General features: G+C 50.9%; 1 long non-coding RNA gene across 2 annotated transcripts in view; it reads left to right on the top strand.

Annotated features, from left to right (window-relative positions):
* Gm33616 overlaps positions 1-13,570 on the top strand; it is a 32,233-nt gene extending 18,663 nt beyond the window's left edge. For both annotated transcript variants that reach the window (XR_001779299.2, XR_379814.4), the window contains exon 3: positions 13,282-13,570. This is a non-coding gene — a long non-coding RNA (predicted gene, 33616). The remainder of the gene's footprint in view (positions 1-13,281) is intronic.
* Positions 13,571-18,288: the final 4,718 nt, after the last annotated feature.

Here is an 18,288-nt window from a genome sequence, read left to right as displayed (position 1 = left end):
GGAAAGAGGAGAGGTGTGTGAATCACCAGCGACAGACGGTTTGAGCCCAGTTAGCAGGAGTTTCAGAGTTGCTAGGGTGTGGGTGAACTGAGGGTGGGGGCTGTGTAGCATGGAGACAGTCTGCTACCCCAGGATATCTGGGGTCCTTGAACTGAAAGGAATGATCCATTGGGGTGACCACTCTAAAGAGTCTTTTGTCCCTCTCTGCCTAAGCCTGCCACCTGATACTTCAATAAAAAAGCTCTCAGCTTTTACCTGCTCTGCCCTTCCCCAGGTTTCTGCCCAGCTTAAACACACCAAGGGCGATGGCCCTCCTTGCTGACATGTGCTTGGGCTAAGAGACTTGTACCTTAGGGGAGCAGGATTTAGAGATTAGAGGGTTAGGGATTGCCCAGGCTATGCCTGCTCTATTTGTCATTCGAGCGCACACTAATGAATGCTCTGTGTCTGGTCCACAGATAAGCAAACTGAGGCCCAGGAAAGTGCCAGTTCTGGCCCAGGGCCACACAGTCATGAGTGGATTGGCCTCTCTGCCTATCAGATATCATGGCTCTGCCAAGCCAGATCCTAGGCGGGACTCTGGGCCAACCTTGCTCACCGAGTCCATGTCCTGATAGGAAAGCAACCAGGCACCTATCAGGCAGGTAACCTGAATCCCAGATTACCTCCTGTAGCCACAGGGGATTTTACAGGGGAGGAGATAAAAACTGGTGCTTGAGTGCCGGAAGCAAGGAGACAGTGATGCACACCTTTCATCCCAGCAGGGGACTCTAGAAGGACTCAGGATCAAGATCAGCCTTGGTCACATATAGAGACCTGTTTGTTGTGGTGTGCCCACCAGAGAAGACTGCTCGGTCATAGGTTTAATCCAATAGGCAGGAAGAAGTATGGCTCCAACAGCTTGGTACACAGTGCTTTCTCCTAACCCTACACTGAATTAGTCTTCCAAATTACAGGGTGCGCCACTTCTAAATTGGAGATTGGGTGGGAGAACAGAAGATAAGTTCCCTTCCTGCTTCCTGCTCTCAGAGGCCGGTTCCCAAGTGAGGACCATGCTACAGAAGTGTCCTAAACACATCCTCCCTTTCTTAGTGCAGGGATCTCAGATTCCCAGGCGCCAGTCAATATTCAGGCCAAGCCTGTACTCCGCAGGTATTTGACAATGAGCGTAGAGTCAAGAGGTTCAGTCAAGACCAGTGCCAAGTTCAAAGGGATTTTGGAGATCATTCATTTACACCGTCCTATACTGTGCTGGACTCTGACACACCGAATGGCAATGAAGGTGACAGTCGTGTGGCCAGACAGTTACAGGACAGAGTGAGACGCTTTAGCAGGGGATGAGCAAGAGTCCGTGGGAACTCCTGATGGGGTTAGAAAGGACTCCCTGCAAGAAGAGGCAAATGAACTGAGACCTGAAGGATGGATGTGTCCTTAAGCAGGGGAAGAGAATTCCAGGGGAGCAGAGCACAGGCCATGGGGGCAGAGCTAGGGAGAGGACTCAAGAAGCCATTGAGAGCTTCCTGGTTCATTCAGATCTGAGGACCTTGTCAGTGTATATGTGCGTGTGCGACCGTGCATGTGTGTGTGGTAAGGAGGAAGAGGAGGGCTCTCTGGGTTATCCCACACCAGCCTCCTCCACAGACACCACAATCATCGGGACTGGCTGCAGGGGGCAGCCACAGCTTCTGAAGCTCAGTGGGGCAAAGGGAGCATGGTGGGGTGGAGCGGAGCTGGGTGGCTCCTCCAGCATCTGGTCTGGCTTACACAGCTCCCCTGCCTGATGCCTCATTGTTCACCAGCTGCTTATGAATATGCCCGGCTTCATCCCTTCTGGATGGAGGGGCCGTTCTCCTTAAGCTCCCAGCCATGGCTCCCTGCAAGCTAACCTGCAGGCACCACCACCCAGCTCCCATCTTTTTCCCGTTGCCTGAGAAAGCCTGGAGACAGGTGGACCCTGGACAGGACCTTGAGTTCTGCATGGCACTGTCTGCCAGATTGATTCATCTGTGATGGATGGTGCTGGCAGATCTGGCCATATGGCTGTAGGGTTCTAGGTGAGACTTCCCCAGTTGGCAGCCAACATGTGAGCAATGGAAGTACCCAGCGTGCTTTCTCGATGCCTAGCTTGTTTTCGTGCACATCCTGCCTGCACTGGCCCAGTGGTGCCTGACCAAATTGTGAATACCAGCCCGCAGGCTAAGGCAGTGTCAGATAGACAAATTCATCATCAGATAGATGGACACTTGTTCAGTGAGCTCCTTTGTCAACCTCTGCTGTGTCTACTTCTGGACTTTTAGGAATTAATTAGATGCCAGCCTAGCATAGCTATGTTCATCTGTAATCCCAGCATTTGGGAGACAGAGGCAGGAAGGAACATAAGTTCAGGGCCAACCTAGGCTATGTAGTAAGTTTAAGGCCAACCTGAGCTACATAATGAGATCTTATGTCAAAGAGGGAGGGAGAGAGAGAGAGAGAGAAGGATAGGGAGAAGAGATAAAGGAATTAGATGCAGACCCAACCCCAATTCCTGCCCTCAGGTACTGTCTAGTCAGTCAGTTATGTCCCTAGCCATAATAGCAAAATATGTCCCAGACTTTGAGGAGCAAAATCCTTCAGAATCTACCTTCCACTTGGCAACCAAAGGGGAGCCTCTCAAAATCACCCCTGGTCTCCTGCTCCCTCCGGTTAACCTGCCATGGCTCCATACTGGATGGTTTTGTGTGTCAACTTGACATAAGTTAGTCATCAGAGAGGAAGGAGCCTCAGTTGAGGAAATGCCTCCATGAGATTCAGCTGTAAGGCATGTTTTTAATTAGTGATCAATGGGGGAGGGCCCATTGTGGGTGGGGCCATCCCTGGGCTGGTGGTGCTGGGGTTTATAAGAAAGCAGGCTGAGCAAGCCAGGGGAAGCAAGCCAGTAAGCAGCATCCTTCCATGGCCTCTGTATCGGCTTCTGCCTCCAGTTCCTGCCCTGCTTGATTTCTGGTCGTAACTCTCTCCTCCCCAATTGTCTTTTTGGTCATGATGTTTCTTCGAAGCAGTAGAAACCCTAAGGCAGCTCCCCAAGTGGCCCCGAGTACTGTTTTCCTTCACCCTGCCTCTGCCTCTGCCTGGAAACCTGCTTCCTCCCTGCCTCCAATTCTAGTGCCCGGTCTACTTTAATGATCCCTCTGGCCGTCTGCCTGTGCTGGACTTTCTCTTTCTGCCAGGAACCTCTTTGTGATTTTGTTTGTTTGGTGACAGAATCTCTCTATGGAGCCCTGACTGTCCTGGAACTCAGTATGTAGACCAGGTTAGTCTTGAACTCGAAGAGCTCCACCTGTGTCTCCCCTACCCCACCCCACCCCCCAGTGCTGAAATTAAACCCAAGTGTCAACACAACACCCCGTCTTCCCTTCCCATTTTACTCTTCATTTCCTGCTCAAGAGCCAGTTTCTTAGTCCCCTCCTGTCTCAGACAGGACTTGGACCTTACAGCGAGGTCAATAACCAGGTGTCCTTTTCAAACACACAGTTTATTATTCACACATAAACGGGTCCCAGCACAACTCATAACAGATGAATCTAACAGTCTAGCTTCTAAGTGACACCACCAGTACCCAGGGGGCAGGACTACGGACAGCGGGCAGAGGAGGCACAAGTGGGATGCAAGCCTGATCGTCCAGTGCACAGCAAGCCATCATGTCCACACCCACTGGCAGAGGACAGTAGTGGGTGCTGGCTCGAGACTGACAGAAACTAACTGCTCATGGCTTCAGTTATGCTTAGCCATGTCAGCCAGAGTGCTGGACACTCAGTGGTCACATCGTGAAAGCCAGGCCAGAGTCAGGATACCACAGTGAGGGAGGAAGTCATCGAGAGGGTCTACACTGTTGCTGGAGTATGTGACCAGCATTAAGGTACATTGGAGACCCGAGTCTGCTGAGCAGCCTGGAGTCTGAGTTTTTAGGTCCTTTTGAGGCTTATCAGTAATTGCAGACTCTTTGGCCTGCTCCTGATTGGTGAGAGCAGACTGATCCCAGGGTACTGTTGGTTACATTGAGATGCTTGCTTCTGCTGCCAGCACGTTGTGATGTCAGGAGTGTCTCTATTTTGTGAATCACTCAGTTTTGTTTTGTTTTTTCTCTCTTTCTCTCTTTCTCTCTTTCTCTCTTTCTCTCTTTCTCTCTTTCTTTCTTTCTTTCTTTCTTTCTTTCTTTCTTTCTTTCTTTCCTTCCTTCCTTCCTTCCTTCCTTCCTTCCTTCCTTCCTTCCTTCCTTCCTTCCTTCCTTCTTTCTTTCTTTCTTTCTTTCTTTCTTTCTTTCTTTCTTTCTTTCTTTCTTTTGCTGTTTTCTCTCTGGACATGTGCTATCTGCAGAAGGACAAGGGCGTTTCCTGTTTCTGTTGGGATCCTGGCTCTGGCCCTCAAGAGACAGGCTTCAAACAGTTGTGAGGACCAAGGGACCCCACAGAGTCAGGCACAGGCCTCTCTCTTCTGTAGATGCCCATTTGATGGCCTCATTGGTAGGTTTCTGTCCCCAGCTCTGGTGGCTAAGAGTCACATATGAATCACAATTCAAAGCAGTGTCCAGTTCCTCCCTATGACCCTGTCACTGCTCAGTGAGCCTGAGGAGCCAAGACTGTGTGGTGTATGTAGTGATGGGCATGCACAGGGAGCAGGCACTCAGAGAAGGAATGAAAGGCTACTGTGAGAACCAGGCTTTGCCTCTCTCAGAGTCTGTAAGGCCAAACCTGTCTCTCCTACCAGACCCCGTGAGGACAGTCTGGAGAGAGCCAACCTCCCTGGGTGCAGAGCCCTGGCAAACTCTTGTCCAGAGGCCACATGCCTAGGCCCTGCTATGCCTAGGTCAGGCAGGGAAGGCTCTAAAGGACACAGAGCTCTTCTAAAGGACACTGGGCCATTTATCAAGGAGAGATAAGCGGTGGCCAGAGAGCAGAGCTGGAAGGAACTGTCTGCAGGAGATAACCCCGGGGTCACTCAGAGGTCATGGGAGGAATCATGTCTCCACCCTGGGCCTGCTTCAACAATCCCCTACCTGTGCCCGGTGCTGTGATATCCTGCCCACAACCACAGGTGCCTGGTCTTTGTTTCCTTTTTTTTTTTTTTTTTTTTTTTTTTTACAATTTTATTTTATTGTTATGAGTACATTGTAGCTGTCTTCAGACACTCCAGAAGAGTGCATCAGATCTCATTACAGATGGTTGTGAGCCACCATGTGGTTGTTGGGACTTGAACTCAGGACCTCTGGAAGAGCAGTCAGTGCTCTTAACCGCTGAGCCATCTCTCCAGCCCCTATCGCTGAATTTTAAATGGGAAAGTGAAGGATAGGGTCTGGCTTTGGCCTCCTCTTAGTAGAGGAAGCAAACAAACACTGGACCCCAGCCTGCCCTTTGCCCAGCTGAACAACGTGGGTGGGAAGAAAACTCATGACCTACGTTACTGGATACTTACTACACACACACACACACACACACACACACACACACACACACACACCCCATTTGACCTCTGTGCAGTTCCCAGATGTGGACCAGTTGGAGACAGTACCCAGACAGGTGAAGTCCTAGGCCCAAGACCCCATTTCTTGGAAGTAATCAAGTTGAGTTTGAAGGCTGAGCACTTGGAGAAGTGTTCCAAGCCAGAGTAGACAACTCTCAGCTCATTGTGGTATTGGGCACTGACTGGCAGAGTCTAGAACAAACCCGCCAGACAGAAACAGCTCTGGGGTCCTTCTGCCCAGACAGAAGCTCTCAACCTTCAGTTGTCTGAATGGCCTGGGTTGTTCTGCCTGCCTTTTCTCCCCCGTTGCCATTTCAGTAGTGTTCAATGAATGCTTTGGAAAAGCCAAATGTGGTAACACATGACGGTAATCCTAGCACTTAGGAAGCTGAGGCAGGAGAAATGAGAGTTGGAGGCTGCCTGGACTATATAAGAAAGACTCTGTCAAAAAAGAAAGAAGAGAAAGGAAAAAAAAAACTTCTGAACAAAGCATAAGCAACAACCGATAAAAACGGTTTTTGTTACATTTCTTTTTTTAGTGTGTGTATGCGTGTGCCCGCACTTACGCACGTACGTGTGTGCATACACAGTGATTTCTGGGTAGGAGTCAGAGGACAACTTGCAGGAGATACTTGTGTCTTGCTACCAAGTGGGTTCTGGATGGTGAACTCAGGTCTTCAGGGTTAGCAGTGAGCACCTTTACCCACAGAGCTGGCTTTCCAGCATATGACAAGTTCCTTACTGCTCTATCATCTGCTGGGTGAGTCTCTCTCTCTCTCTCTCTCTCTCTTTTTTTGTTTTTTTTTTTTTTTTTTGGTTTTTCGAGACAGGGTTTCTCTGTGTAGCCCTGGCTGTCCTGGAACTCACTCTGTAGACCAGGCTGGCCTCGAACTCAGAAATCTGCCTGCCTCTGCCTCCCGAGTGCTGGGATTAAAGGCGTGAGCCACCACCACCTGGCCTGCTGGGTCTCCATTAAAAAAAAAAAATGACAGTGGCCTCTTTGGAAGCCTTGGATTTCAGAGATGGGGAAGGGGAGGAGGATGGACTCTTCTAGCTGGAACCAGACTTATCATCCCCCTAGCGTGAACAATTGCAGCCCTCTCTCCTGACATCCCTAAGGGTTACTGCATTCAGATGTTAGAGGAGGCTAGACCTCAGGATCCAGGGAAAGTCTTAGGGAGAAAAATCTGAACTTCTTCCATGTTCTAGTATTCAGGCAGTAGACTTAACCCAAAAATATTTCCCTTTGAGTTCATCTGACAGGCAATAGAAGTCCCAGGGGGCTGGGGAGGGGGGGCACTGGGGCTTACAACTATCTATTTTCTCGGGGACTCTATATCCTCTTTCTTTATCCTGGGCCTAGATGAGAAGGCATGAAGGTCTAGCATGGGATCAGAAAGGTCCCTGGGCCTCAGAAGGGAGCTTGTGGTCATTATGGTCATGCAGAAAGAATCTCACAGATCTGATGGGTGGGTGCCAGTCTGACAGCCACAGGCCCCTGGAGGCCCCTATACTGAGTTATTCTTCCTTCAATCTGGCCAGGGCCCTCCACCCGCACTCCAAGATGGGCTTGCATGGACTGGAAGTTATGGGAAGGATTTTTGCTACCTGACATTGGTTGAATGACCTGACATTAAGCCACGGGGAGACACAGGCCTCCGATCTTTAGGACACACGTGCTTTCTTTGGCTGGGCCCTGAACCAGAAGTCAGAGCAATCCCCTCACAGAAAATTCTTAGCCTTGGGAAGTGGCTCTGGTCTTTGCATGGGGAAGCAAAGGTGCTCCTGGCTGCAGGGCACAGACAGACAGACAGACAGACAGACAGAGCCAGCAGGTCTCCTCAGGGGACAGAGCGGCCATGTGATCACAGGACAACCCAAGAAACCTAGAGGAAAGCACGCTCTGCTCTGGCTCTGCTCCAGATGCTGGCTGAGCTCGGTTTTCTGGTACTCTCTTGTTTAATTAATTCTCATGACCCTGGGAGATTTGCACAATTATTAATCCCTGTTTACAGATGAGGAACAGAGGCCCAGAGGGGGCTAAACCCTGCCTGGCATCACAGAGCATCAATAATCCTCATGCCCGGTGCACACACTCACAGGGACTGACACTCCCCAGGGCGTCCCTCACTGCTTAAGAGCACAGTCCTGGCGAGGGGGTTTGGGCCAGCAACATCCCCGGGGTGGAATCCTGGGGACTTAATGTGCCCCACCCAGGTCCCTTCCACAGGATACCAATCAGATGGGTGCAGCAATTGGTAGTGGGACCAAGACAAGGCAGAGAGGTGACCCAAGCCCCTCGCTAGAGGAAAACTGGTTTCAGCAAGGTGGATCAGCCCTCCGGAGCACGCCTGTGATTCTAGCTGAGGCAGGCATTGAATACATATCCAGGAGGCCATGCTGTGGACAGACAGCCCAAGAAGTGCTCTCGGGGGCCCTTTAAGTGCCTGCATACACACAGATCCCCCACTAGGGGCCCCTCACTTTCTCTCTGTCTACTGGGGCTCTGCATCCTTGCTGTGGACAAAGGGAGAAGAGCAGAGAACTGAGACCCAGGAAGTATCCTGACTTGGGCTGCAGGGCTGGCCCAGACATGACTGGCAGCTTAAGAACCTTCACCTTGCTGTTCCTCAGCTCCTTTCTCTTCCCTCCCAGTCACTCCTCCACCCCCACCTCCTTACTCTGGACCCTCTTACCCCTCCTCCTCTCTGTCACCTCTGATACTCCTCTGACACAAGTTAAACACAGTGTCCTCTTCTACCCCTGGGCATCTGTCTGGGGGTAGAGTTGCCTGAGCCTCACTCCAGCTGGGCTTCATGCTTGCCTTGGGCTGAGCTTGAATAGGAAGGAACACGGAACCACAGGGCTCGGCATCTATGTCCTGGAGCAGTTCTAAGCCTGGTTGCATCATGGAAAGACAGAAGATGCTCAAGGGGGGAGGGGTATAGCATCAGAAGCTAGAGAGAAAGGGTTGAAGCTTCACTGGTGAAAGGGAGGCTGAAGAGGGCCATGCTCAAAGCCAAGGCTTTCCAGTGAATAGGTTAACACGTTGGGGGCTTCCCATCTCTGCCACCAGCCCAAACACCTTCCTGAGTACTTCCTGTGGCCCAGGAGACCAAGGTGAGGCAAGTCGCTTCTGAAACAAACTCCCTATGGCCTTTGGCCAGTTAGGGCTTTGTACTCAGCTCAGTTTCTCTATCTGTCAAATGGGACAAGGGATGGGAGAGTGTGGGAAGTCGGCCTCAGGGATATCCACCCGGACCAAGAAGACGATCAATGGGCTAAGCCTGGTGGTGCATGTCTTTAATCTAGCTCTCAGGAGGCGGAGGCAGGAGGATCTCTGTGAGTTCAGTGCCAGTCTGGTCTACATAATTATTAGCTCCAGGACAGTCAGAACTATGTAGGAAGTTCTTGCATAATAACAAACAAACAAACAAACAAACAGGACAAGTCGTGCCAACTACAGGTCTGTCACAGCCAAACCGCATTCATCACAGCCTCCTTGGTCTCCTTTCATTTAAATACTGCAATTTACTTCACTCAGCCTGGCCTGAGATCACTTAGCTGGTGCCAAGATCTGATAGGGCTGCTTCTTGGTAATCTGCGGCCCGAGTGCAGTGCGGGCTGCCAAGGACCTGGCTGAGATGGGGCCGCTGGAACCCACTGGCCTCTGTGAGCCCTGTGCCCGCCACTCTCACTGCTGCTCATCTCAGCTTGGTGAGGCTCAGAGCAACTCCGAGAAGCAGCCACAAGGGCTACTGGCCTCTAGTCACCAGCAGGTCCCAAAGCCCAAGGCCCACGCCAGGCGTGACCCCTCTTCAGCCATGCCGTGCTTTTGCCTTCTTTGCCAAATGGCCGCTGACCAACCCTATCCCAGTGTTGCCCCTTCAGGTTTTTCTTGACCTCCCCACTCATGACAGGAATGAGACTCACTTCTCAGCGGGCTCAGACTCCATTCCCATGCTTTGAATTCCACCCCCCCCCCCCAGGGGCCTCTCTGCCCGGTGTCAGGTCTGGTGGACAAGAAGCATGTCACGTGGTGCAGGGAGCAAAAAGGTCCAGGGCAAGGGACCATGGAGAGCTTCCTCTAACTCCTAACTTTGATCTTTACCTGCTAGGGTATAGGGCAGAGCAGGCAAAGATGAGCCTCAGCCTGGAGTCTCCAGGCTAGCGCTGGCCCCTTTCTCCAAAGGAAGGAGGAAGCTGCCATGGTTGATCAGAAGCAGGCCTCCTATTGTCTCAGTGCTGGCGATCCCTCATCCTCTGGGGGCTGGGGTGGCAGGGCAAGGAATCCATTCATGTTGGTGACTTCTCTGGGAGCCTGGCCAGCCCCACGTGCAGGCTGGAGAGCAATGGTTGAGCATTCTGCCGCAACTGGGGGAGGGGGACAAGGCAGGAGCTGCACCTGTGTCCCAGGGACGGTCAGGGTCTGGATAGGAGCCGGCTACTTGGAATCAACCACCTAAGTCTACCACCTCCTGAGCATATCTGTCTCAGCCTGACCAGGCTAAGCAACACGGGAGAGACCGAGAGACGGGGACCCCAAGAGCACTCCTTTGTAGTACTTTGGAAAGTTGACTAAGACCAACGCTGGCCTCTGAAGAAGCTGGTCTAGTACCTGCCTATCCTCAGACTGCTATCTTCGTATGCTTCCCATCCAAATCTCATTCCCGCCCCCTGCTCCCCCACCCCACCCCACCACACCCTCACCCCCGCCCCCACCGCCTTTCAAGTCAATATTCCCTCATTCCCCATCAGTGGCCTCACCACAAGGTGATTCAGCCTTCTCCGACTGTCTGTCTATGACCCATGGAGCACACCACATGCTTGAGGAGAATAGGTGTGTCTCATGGGAATTTTTGTGATGATTCAAGGCACACACAAAAGGCTTTGTACAGAGCCTGAACAGATCAAGGCCACACTCAGGTGGTGGTGGCAGGAGCCTTCATGGTCACGACATGTCCTGCCCTGCCTCTTCCAAACTTCTGAGGTTCTGATCAGCCTTTCCCCATTTTCTTTTTTTTCTTTTTAAAATGTTTTAAATTTTTATTTATTTATTTATTTATTTATTTATTTATTTATTTATTTATTTATTTATTTATTTTTGAGACAGGGTTTCTCTGTAAACCTGGCTGTCCTGGAACTCACTTTGTAGACCAGGCTGGCCTCAAACTCAGAAATCCGCCTGCCTCTGCCTCCTGAGTGCTGGGATTAAAGGCATGCGCCACCACACCCGGCTTTTCCTCATTTTCCACACAGGAATCTGAGACATACTAGGGTTAAATGTCTCGAATCACATAGCTGTAGGTAGCATAGCTGGGGTTCTAACCTGGCTATCCTGACCCTGTTCCCTGCTCAGAGGCCACATGTAGCTCTCAGGGGACTGCAGCAGAGGAGTGTTGGCTTTGCCTGGCTCTGCCTTCAGCCCTCTGGACAGTGCTTATGGATAGTTAAGCAGAAGTTATCTTGGGGGCCCAGGGACCCCTACTTCTTTTTCTCCCATAATAGTCTCTAGAGGTGGGACAGAAGTTGACTCATTCTCTGTTTCTTCAAGATGGGGTGGGGGCTCCCCTGAGGCTGGCCAGATGCTGCAGTAGTGTGTACAGAGCTAAGGGAGGGATTGACCTTGCGGCTCTAGCCAGATATCTCTGCAGCTCAATGTTGGGATTCCAGGCACATCCAGAGGCTGCAGCAGAGGCTGTGTGTAAGTGTGTGTGTGTGTGGGGGGGGACACACCAGGGCTTGGTGTCTAAGGCAAAGAGGTGGGGCAGGGGACAGGCAGGCATCGCCCTCTGCCTCTAGCACCTGCTATAGTGTTGTGAAGGGAAATGCTGCAGAGCCAGAGTGGGCTCTGAGGGAGTTGGAGGGGCTTCCATATCCGCCCTACCCACCGTGTCTCTTAGGACTCCCTCTGTGGCCTGCAGGATTACAGCTGAGTTCCTTGGCTCTTTGCCTCAGCCTCCCTGGATGCCTTGCTTTTATTGCATGAAAGACAGGGAGAATAAAACCTTGCTGTGAAGACAGGATGGAGTGTTACGTACCTAGAATGGAGCCTGGCACACAAGAGGGCTAAAGCTCACAGCCTGCTTTCCCCTGCCTCTGTGGATGATATCTGTATTCCTGAGAAACATATATCCTGTCTGGGTGGGCAGGGAGTAGCATAGATAGGGGACCTCAAGTCTGTGGGAGAGGACAATTTCAGTGAGGAAGTCTGGATATAGCTGACAGCTGACATGAGTCAGGGATCACCGAGCTAGTTAGAGGTTTCCCCCTCCCTGTGCGTTCAAGTGGCAGTTTCCTTGGGGCAGACACACAGGGATAGATAGGATTTCTGGGTTAAAATCTGTGTATATTTTCAGACCGTTTGACTCCAGTGGTCAAGGGGCTTCCAGAAAGCAGCCCGAGCTCTCATGTACTCGGGAAATTATAAGACAGCTGAGCCAGATACACCTGAGCCACCTACCCGCATGCTGGGGCCAGGAATGAGGCCACCTTGGGCCCCACTGGCAGTATGGGAGGACCTCTGACCTGACCCCAAGATTTCATGGCCTTGTGGTCCCTTCTCATGGCTCCTTTCGCTTTACTTATTTCTTTGGAGACTTGAGAGTGAATGAGCTAGTCTTGTCTTGTAGAAGGAGGAACAGGGAGGAGGGTACATCCAAGTCACAGCCTTCATCTGTCCCTGGAAGAGGTGATACCAGCTCAAGCAGGAGGTAGTCTCTGGCACAGTGGGGTAGACTAAACAGAGGCCCATGGGACAGCCTGGTTCCTAAACCTCTCTGGGGTAGAGCCAAGGCCCAAGACAAAGCAGCTCAAGTCTATCCCTCCTGTCCAAGCAAGGGCTGGGCCTTTGGGGTCTCTAGCTGTAGCTTGACCTATGATATAAGGTGTGCATGTTAGAACCACCAATATTATCCATTCATCCATGGGCACTCTCCGTACCTTTAATGGTCAAATAAAATTTTTACATTGAGTATTTGCATTTCAAACGTCAAGGTCTCTATCAACACCTGCCTTGCATCAGAGTCTGATATGGCTTTGTTCACAGCTGAAACTAATCTGTGTAAAACAAAACAAAACAGTGAAAGATTCTTCAGTGCTTTGTGTAATATTTGTAAATGAGGTGGACTTTCCTCTAAGTTCCTCAACTTTGTCCCAAAACTCTTAAAGCTAAGTGACATTGTTCTATAGTAGCATCATCAAATTGAATCTGTCCTTATAGATCAGGGTACCACCCTTCACCCAGCGACTGATCTTTGACTATGTTCATTTCTCTCGCTCTATTTTGTGGTTCAATATAACAGCTTCTTCACTCTACCATATTAACCATTGCAAGTATGAAATGGCCTCTAGTACAGCTGTTATCAATCCCTTCCAGTCTTGAGGAATAATTCTATTTTGAGTAGCCCAGCCACTTAGAGTTTGTTCCGTGTAAGGCAAGTGCATCTCATATGAAATCATGACCTCTTTAAATGGCCTTAGATCTGCCATGTCTGTAGGATACCATCCTATCTCTTAGCAGGCCTATGCTGTATACTACTGGGAAAGCTGATGATGGTCTCGCAACCCAGAGCCACCCCTCCTCTAACTGGCGGCACAGTTGGTTCAAGACTGACCCTTTCTCTGGAAACAGGCTGTTTCATCAGATTGTCCTCCTGCCTTTTCAGCTTTTCTCTGACCTGACCACCCTCAGGCACTTTCTTTCCCTCTTTCCTCCTCCAAATAACTCCATCTTGCTCAGTTACTAGGACTGAGCCTTTTTGTTCTCCCTTTTCTTTCTAGTGCACCTCACCAAGTCTGCAACCCTTTCAGAAATGAGAGTGACCCCTACCTTTTTTTGAAACAGAATATAGGAAGAAAAGGAGGAAGAGGAGGAGAAAAGAAGAAGGAGGAAGAGGAGAAGGAGATGATGATGACTACCACTTCTGGGAACAAAGAAGTGGGGGATACCCCAGTGGTACCAGACACAATAACTTTTTTGCTGGTGTCTTGAAAAGAAAAATCCATTCTTCATTCCCTGCTGTTTTCTCTACGGCATTTGAAATAAAATTTCTCATTCTGCCTAGACCTACATTTGGGTACCACTTGTGGTAGGTAGCTTTACTACTTTGTAGTTCTTCTTTCTTAGCCCTTTCTCTGCCCCTTCCCACCCTTTCAACCCCTCTAGATAGAGAAAGGATAGAGGTGAAAGGGAGATGTTAGCATTAGACTACTGATGAGGGTAGAGGGTAGAGTTCCTTGGGCCAAGTTTGATCTTTGCCATCAGGATATCTAATTTCCTCTTGTTGTTATTTCTTCTTTGTAAACTACTATTAAAAGCCACAAACAACAACAAACAAAGAACAACCTACCCTCCCTCTTGGGGCCCTAGCATTTATATACCCTCTAAAAAGTTCCCAGAATTCCAAACATCATACAATCACAGAAATTATCTGCAGCTGGCAAAATCATGCCTCTGCTAGAGCACGAGGCAAATCATAGTCAGCTGCTGTGGACAGTCTGAAGCAGCCCCATATCCTACACCTGGAATCAAAATGAAAACACATTCTTTTTTTTTTTTGTCATTCATTTTTTTTATTAGGTATTTTCCTCATTTACATTTTCAATGCTATCCCAAAGGTCCCCCATACCCACCCCCCAATCCCCTACCCACCCACTCCCCCTTTTTGGCCCTGGCGTTCCCCTGTACTGGGGCATATAAAGTTTGCAAGTCCAATGGGCCTCTCTTTGCAGTGATGGCCGACTAGGCCATCTTTTGATACATATGCAGCTAAAGACAAGAGCTCCCGGGTAATGGTTAGTTCATATTGTTGTTCCACCTATAGGGTTGCAGTTCCCTTTAGCTCCTTGGGTAATTTCCCTAGCTGAAAACACATTCTTAATCTGTGTTGTTTTTTTTTTTTTTTTTTTTTTAGAGAGAAACCCAGACTCCAAAATTGCCACTAAAGGGGTCCCCCATCTCACCCCATTTTATTGAACACTGGCCTCAATAAAACACTAAGCGTGAACCTAATGGAGCAAGTTGGAGAACTTGAGCCAAGTCTTCAACTTGGTCGCTGCTGGCCCCAGATGTTAGGGAAAGAGACGCCTTCTGAGAAGAGAATTTGACAGGGTCCATTGCCAGTGGTTCAAGACCCTGGATTCCCCAGGCCACAGGCTCAGAGTATCATGGCCAGGGGACCTTCTTTCACTGGTAGAAACCCCTCCTTTAGCTCTGCCCCTAGTCACAATGGCTTGGCTTTTCCCACCATTCTACAGGGTCACCAGGGTACATGCTATCTCCTGTGCCCTCCAATTGGGATAGATGCCACAGTGGGGTTGTTTGCACTTTGCACAGCCCCAACAACACAACTCCCAACCCTCACAGGAGAGGCCTTTGCAGTTTAGATTAACAGCAACAGGCACTGATGGGAACCCAGGAGCCACCGCAACCCAATGCCATCCCATAGAGCGATGACCTGGGACTGGTAGAAGGCCCAACACAATTGGTCCTGACAACCTGCATCCCTAAAACTTTTGGACATCCTCTGTGCATACACTACTTCTGTCCTGGGAGGGGCTGCCCTCATCTCCCCTGGGTCCCCAGGGTACCCCAGGTCTGATGAGGTATCTTCATTGTCATCATTCAAGTGAGACTCAGAGAAGTCAAGTGACCTACCCAAGAATTCTACAGTGGGTCCCTTCTGACAATGGGTTCCAGGTCAGTCTGATGGCAAAGCTTCCCATGGCCTTTGCTCATCTGAGGTCTCTGATTCTGCCCATAGCCTTTAAGGAAGGCAGGGAATTGTAATTATAGCCCAAAGAGAGCTGGGCGGGCTGGCTCTGGATCACACAGCATGGAGTCACTGACTAGCCTAGGCAGCACTATGTACATATACAAGAAAGGAGGTGCTGAGGAGTTTCAGGGGTACAGGCTGCTGGCCCAGCCACTATGGGGCTTTCTATTTGTCCCATGTCCACCCCCGGGGCTGGACTATTTTATGTTTTGAGTGGTGAAATACTTTCAGGTCCCTCTGCATAAGCCTATGAGTGTTACACAGGTCTTAGGCAGCCTGTTCCATCTAAGGTTACCTTGTCATCTTGCTCAGCTACAACGCTGGCTGCCCTCTGTGTCCTTCTCAGACTGACACTCCATGAGGGGGAAAGAGTGGAATCCTCTCAGAGGAACCCCCTGCAAACATGCTGACTGGGCCTGCTGGCTACAAGACACTTGAGTGTTTGTCCTCGCGGGTTATTTTGCAGGAACTTAGGAGTCTGAAGCAGGATCATCATCAATAGGCTGGCCAGTGTGCAGCCTTAGGAGACACTGGGAGCCAAGGACGTGGCTGTAAGCCTGTGTCCCTTTAGGGGCAGAGCTACAGTGAGAATCCAGAGATTTACCCTCTTGGGCCTTCTGAGGATCTCTGTGGCTTGCTGCACCTCTCCTTTGGGTTTCAGTGGTCTTTGCTTAGGAAAGACCCTACTTGGGCAGGTGCCCTCAATCTAGAAGCTGCTCCAAGTCCAAGTCCCCCACTATTTCACCCTGATCCTTTAGGCACCCTAGAGGGGGCTGGTCTCCACTGTCAGCAGGCCAGGCTCCCATTGCTCCAGACATTGAGGCACTCTCACCCTCCCAGTCCCTTGTCCCCGAATGGCACTACCCAGGAGTCGGAGGAAGTTGAAAGCACTTGAAAGTCCCGACTTCACTTGTCTGCTGGGGGCTGAGCACTGACTTGACTTCCTCTCAAGGCCCTGGGTTCTTAGACACCGAGATTTCTAAAAGGTGGGGTGTCAGCAAGACTGGCATCTAGGGCAAGGGAATCCTTGGGCAGCCTTGTGTGAGAGGGCACCCCCTCCTCCCCCAGACTGTCTAATGATGGCCCAGGCTGAGCTCAGCAACCTTCAGAAAAGGCAGCACCTCCAACCCTGTGCTCTTAGGAGGCCTGGGCAAGAGCCCAGATGAGGACGCCAGGGCGCGTGGCTCTGGGGAAGGCTGAGCTGGGCACTTCCTGCTGATGGGTGCCAGGGCTCTACTCCCCTGGAGGGGTGGGTAATTCTTTAGTCTTAGTCAGAGGAAGTGAGGCAGGGTAAATGGGCAATGCCGTGTAGTGCCGCCAGGCCTGCGGGGACTATGGCGGCAGAGACTGTGGAGGCAGCCCAGCCGGGCAGGCTCCCACACCCACACATGCCTTGTTTGACCTTCATATCCATGCTGTTGCCCAGCAGCTACCCTGAGCCCAGCCCCTGTTCCAGCTCCCTCCTTAACTATGCCCCTTACCTGTCAGAGAGGTTAGATATCACAGTACGCATGTTTATTCTTAGGCCTTATTTTTATTTTTTTAAAATAAATATGTGTAGCTGGACAGTGGTGGCTTTAATAAGCCTTTAATCTCAGTACTCTGGAGGCAGAGGCAGGTGAATCTCTTAAGCCTGAGGCCAACCTGGTCTACAGAGCAAGTTTTAGGACAGCTGGAGCTGTACAGAGAAACCCTGCCTCAAAAAAAAAAAATTACATGTGTACACAGTGGGAAACACACACACACACACACACACACACACACACACACACACACGCCCGAGGTGGCTGGCATTGCACTTCCCTGAAGCTGGAGTTACAAGGGGCTGTAAGCTGTCGCTATGGATGCTGGGAACCAAACTCCAGCGCAGTGTGTGCTCTTGACTGCTGAGGCGCTCCAACCCTGTTCGTGTGGGGTTCAGACCGCACTGCCTCAGAGCCTCAGGCCGAAGCCTCGGAGCTTTACCTGTGAAGTCGGCATGTTGGCGAAACACATAAGTCCCTAGTTCACCCATCCCCAATACAGGGAGGCCACACTGAAAGTGTGTCCCACTCTCAGGGTCCTGAGTCTGTGCCCACGCTGAGCAGAATGGCAGAATGCTCCTGTTGGGACAGGCTGTCTGAGTGGCTTACACTCGGTGCTCGTGAACAGCTGGGATCCCCAGACCCATGGCCTTGACCTTCTGGGTCTCTGAAACCATGGTACTTTCTAATACTATTGTGGTCTTCAGGCCCAAAGGTGCATGGGACCACAACCTGCCCTGTGTCCCACAGTGCCTGCTTCTTTGTGGGGACGCTGGGCTCTAGATGGCAGGATTCCAATATTGATCGCAGGAGGCGTGTGTCTCTTCACTGAAAGCAAGGTAAGGCCTCCTATATTTTTCCTCTTAGCCAAGCCCAGCTCAAGCCAACCTCTTGGGTCTCTGTGCAGTCAGGTATCCCATGGTGGGCTGAGGCTAACTCTGAAATGAGTAACTCTGGCCAGCCCCGGACTAGCTCACATGATGGAAGGCCAGTAGCCCTGGAAGGCCAGGCTGGGGCAAGGACTCAGACAAGTGTCTCCTTTCTGTACCTTTGGGACAGGTCCCCTTCCAAAGGCTGTGCTCCACCTTGGTGACCAGGGCAGACTGGGGACAGAAGACACAGGTAGAAGATGGTACATCTTCAAGTATGGTCAACTTGAATGGAGCCTGGTAGTGCACTGCCGTACCCTCTTTCCACACGGGAAGACTGAGGCTGGGAAGCTGGGCTAGCATTCTCACAGTAAGTCAGAAAAAGGAAGACAAGGATCAAGAGGGTCTCTGGGACCCATGAGGTTGGACCAGACAGAGTCCTGGGCCTGGCTGGGTGGGGGGCAGCAGAGCTCTGTCGCGCAGGCTGTTGATCCAATCCAACAATGATGAAATGGCCCCTTTGTCCTGCGGCGCCAAAGTTGCTGTGACTGGAGGAGGCGTGACGTGAAAGGGTCATTGTTCCCACTTGGGCAGCCACTCAGGGAGCTGGAGGACCAGCCC

The sequence above is a fragment of the Mus musculus genome, chromosome 9, assembly GCF_000001635.26.
Source record: "Mus musculus strain C57BL/6J chromosome 9, GRCm38.p6 C57BL/6J".
In the NCBI taxonomy this organism is placed as follows: Eukaryota; Metazoa; Chordata; class Mammalia; order Rodentia; family Muridae; genus Mus; species Mus musculus.
The sequence above is the reverse complement of the archived record's forward strand: the minus strand, read 5'-3'. Positions and strand labels throughout refer to the sequence as shown.